Source organism: Tupaia chinensis, unplaced genomic scaffold, assembly GCF_000334495.1.
Source record: "Tupaia chinensis unplaced genomic scaffold, TupChi_1.0 Scaffold000320_1, whole genome shotgun sequence".
Classification (NCBI taxonomy): domain Eukaryota; kingdom Metazoa; phylum Chordata; class Mammalia; order Scandentia; family Tupaiidae; genus Tupaia; species Tupaia belangeri.
The window spans coordinates 4,413,565-4,417,800 of NW_006159813.1; the positions used below are offsets into that span (position 1 = coordinate 4,413,565).

Genomic DNA, 4,236 nt, shown 5'->3' on the forward strand with positions numbered 1-4,236 from the left:
GTTTAAACCACTGGGTCTGGGACTCAAACCGTGGTCGACTACATGGGAGTCCAGCAACATAGCCATTACGCTAACTGCTGGTCCCTCACCTAGGTTTCTTCATCCTTTCCTAATCCCAGTCCAAGTTTAAGAACCACTTCTCAGAACTGGTAGGTCATATGGTGGTTAAGGGATTAGACTCCCACATGGCCAACAGTGGTTCAAGTCCTGGACCTGGTGGTTTGCTTTCCCTCTTTATCTTTCTCTCTTTTCCCCCCTCTCTCTCATCAAATTAAAAAATAATAAATAAAATTAAATAAATAATTATTTTTTAAAAGATGGAGAGGGACCATCAGTTAGTGCAATGTCTATGTTGTTGGACTCCCATGTAGTGAACCATGGTTCGAGTCCCGGACCTGGTGGCTAAAACTCACGCTGGATGTGTGTGTGCGTGCTCAAGATCCTGAGGGGAGAATGGAGGAGAAGGAATTGCAGGGTGGCCATCCCCTGGGGGGGGGGTGATTTCTCACTTTCTGTTTCTGTCTTTCTGGTGAGCATATATGACCTTTAGCAAACACCTCTCAAGAAAAAGGAAAAGGAAAAAACAAAACAAAACAAACAAAAAAAAACGACTTCTCTAAGGAAATTTTGGGCCCAGGGCAAGGTTCATTCATTTTAGAAATTCAGGCTTGAGGTTGTGACTTTATTTGGGAGTTCATTTCACCTCCTGAGCCTTAGCTTCCTTATCTATAAAGTACAGATAAGAACAGGACCTACTTCAAGGTTTGCTCAAGGGATGACAGTATTCATTCCATGCAGCGTGTGCCTAGTAAGAGCCAATAGTATCATATTATAAAGGAACTTTCTCCAAATAGTATGAAAAGTCAGCCATAGACCAGAAAGCCAGGATGCAAGTGTACCATTTATCCCAATGCTAATCTCATGTACTTTGCCAGATTAAGTTTTCCTGAACAGAGAATACTACCATTTCAGGGTTGAATTAATTTTTAAAAATTATTCTTTAACTTTTAATTTATTTTAGAAATGTTATTCATTGTCCTTATTTATTATTATTATTATTATTATTATTATTATTATTATTTTTAAAGTTGACCAGAGAGAGGGGGAAAGTGAGAAAGCAAGCTGCCAGGTTCGGGACTTGAACCATGGTCAACCATGTGGGAATCCAGCCATCCCAACCACCACACCACCTGCTAACCTCATTTATTTATTTTGTAAATTTGGTCAGAGAAGGACAGAGTGAGAGAGAGAGAGAGGAAGGGAAAGTGAGAAAGCAAGCTACCAGGAAGTCTGGGACTCGAACCCCAGTCGGCCGTGGGGAATCCAGCACCTTTAACCACCACGCCACCTGCTGGCCCCAGGGTTGAATTAAGTTTAATTCAGCAGTTCCCATTTATCTGTAGTTCTGTTCTGAGGCCCTCAGTGGATGCCTGAAACCCTCTAAATACTGTTTTTCTGATCTGACCACTGAGAGGGCTACTAAGTGTCTAATGGGCGTGCAGTTTGTACAGCACAGAGACCCTGAACAAAGGGATGATTCTTGTTCTAGCTGGACAGAGTGAGATTTCGTCATGCTACTCAGAAGGGCATTGCAATTGTTTATTTATGGAATTTTCCATTGAATGTTTTCAGACCACAGTTGACCGTGGGTAATTGAAACAGCAGAAAGTGAAATCATGGCTGGGTTCGGGATGGGGGAGTTGTATACCCTTCTTTGTCTTTTTAAGTTTATTTATTTGTTCCATGAGAAAGGGAGGCAGATAGGTACCCTCAGCAGGGTCTTTACATTGTGATCCACCCCCAGCCCCAACTGGCCTGCATCATAGGCACCCCGGGCATGTACAGGAGACCTCAGGAAGCAAACTCAAGACCTTCCCATGTGGCTTCAGCATCATAGAGCATCATATGACCACTGCACCACTGAGGCTGACTGTATTCACTAGTCCGTGAGAAACAGAATGGAACTTTTGCAGGGATGGGAGACAGAACTAAAGTAAACAACAAGCAGGTGCTGGGACCCCAAGAAGCTGGAGATTTCTAACTAGACACCCAAAAGGATTAACCTCATTCTGAAAAAAAAGAAAAAATAGTGACACGAAATATAACTTGACTGAATTCCACCCATATGCCTTGGCATGCAGAGAACCCATCTAAGTGAAGTGAGACAGACCTTTTTTTTTTAATTTGCCAGGGAGAGATAGAAGGAAAATAAGAAAGCACCCTCCATGTGGGATAGTCATACCACAGTTCCCTCTCCATTTTCCCCTCCTTTCAGGATTCTGGGCCCGCACGCACAGGTACCCAGTACATTTTTCAAGCTGCTGGGTCCAGACTAGAACTGTGCAGTCACCCAACACCTTAAGCACCATACCACTGGCAGGCCTAGTAAATGGTTAAGTTTTATAGTATGGTATGTGAATTATGTCTCACTAATGCTGTTGGGAGGGACTTATTAAGGTTTGGCCTCATAGCCTAGTAGTTAAGGGAGCCAGATTCCACATAGCCAACTGTGGTTCAAATTCTGGCCCCAGAGGCTTGAAAAACATGCCAGGCACATGTGCACGCATACCCAGAATCCTGATGGGTTAGAGAAAGGGAGGAAGAAGGATGGTCATACCCCACCAGAAGGTTCTCCTTCTCGCTCTCTCTCTCTCTCTCTCTCTCCCCCCGCCCCCGCTTTGATCTCTCTCTGGTGAGCACACACTCCCTCTCTTTATCAATGAAAGAAAAAGATTTTTAATTTTTAAAAAGTGAAGTGTGGGGCCAGCAGGTGGTATAGTGGTTAAGGCACTGGACTCCCATATGGATGACCACTGTTCAGTCCTCGACCTAGTGGCTTGAAATTCACATTGGGCGTGTGTGTATGTGCCCAAAGTACCAAGAGAATAGAGGAGAAGGGATTGCGGTGTGGTCATTCCCTCCTGGGGGGTAATTTCTTGTTTTTTTGTCTCTCTCTCTTTCTGGCAAACGCATGCACCCTAAAAAAAAAAAAAAAAAAAAAAAAAAAGAAATGTATGGGGCTAGCAGGTGGCATGATGTTTAAAGCACTGGACCCCCACATGGCCAGCCACAGTTTGAGTCCTGAACCCAACTGCTTGAAAATCATGCCAGGCCCATGTGCGTGCACACCCAAAATTTTGAGAGGAGAATGGTGAAGGAATTGGAGCATGGCTGTCTCCCTTGGGGATGATTTCCTGAGGAAAGGGGGATTTCTCACTTTCTCTCTTTCTTTGTCTTTCTGGCAAGTGCACACTCCCTATGGCAAAAGCCTAAAAAAAAAAATGCATTTAACATAAATTTACCATCTTAACCATTTTAAAGTACACAGTTCAGTGCCATTAAATATATTCACATTGGGACCAGCAGGTGGCTTGGTGGTTAAGTGCTGGACTCACACATGGCCAACCACAGTTTGAGCTCTGGTCTTGGTGGCTTGCTTTCTCACTTTCCCTCTCTTTCTTTCTGGATCTGTCTCTTGTCAAATTGAAAAAGTAATAATAAAGAGAACCAGCAGTTAGCGTAATGGCTATGTCGCTGGACTCCCACATAGTCAACTGCGGTTCGCGTCCCGGACCCGGTGGCTTAAAACTCACGCCAGGTGCGTGTGCGTGCGTGCCCAAGATCCTGAGAGGAGAATGGAGGAGAAGGGATTACGGCGTGATCATCCTCCCTGTGGGGTGATTTCTTGCTTTCTGTCTCTCTGTCTCTCTCTCTCTGTCTGTCTGGCGAGCACACGCGCCCTATAGCGAAAACCTCTCCAAAAAAAAAAAGTAATAATAAATAAATAAAATTAAATATTTTTTTTTAATGAGTATATTCACATCGTTATGCAGGCATCACTGCCATCCACCTCAAGAACTCTTTTTCATCTTGCAAAATTAAAACTTTGTACCCGTTAACCACTAGCTGGCTAATCTCCATATGTGTCTCCCTGTGCACCCCCCCATCACCATTCTGCTTTCTATCTCTATGAATTTAACTATTTCAGGTACTTGCATAAGTGGAATCAAGTGCTTTTCTGTCTTTTTGTGACTGGCTTATTTTGTTTAGCATTAATATCCTCAGAGTTTGTGTGTTATTGTTGCTGATGTTACCATTAGAATGTTTATTACTTTCTCTCTTTTTTAAGAATTAATTTATTGGGAACCAGCAGTTAACATAATGGCTATGTCACTGGACTCCCATGTAGTCAACCGCGGTTCGCTTCCCGGACCCGGTAGCTTAAAACTCATGTCG

General features: G+C 43.5%; 1 protein-coding gene across 2 annotated transcripts in view; it reads left to right on the top strand.

Annotated features, from left to right (window-relative positions):
- Window positions 1-4,236, top strand: part of VSIG10 (V-set and immunoglobulin domain containing 10) — a 102,627-nt gene that overhangs the window by 48,086 nt on the left and 50,305 nt on the right. The gene's annotated exons all lie outside the window — the stretch shown is intronic.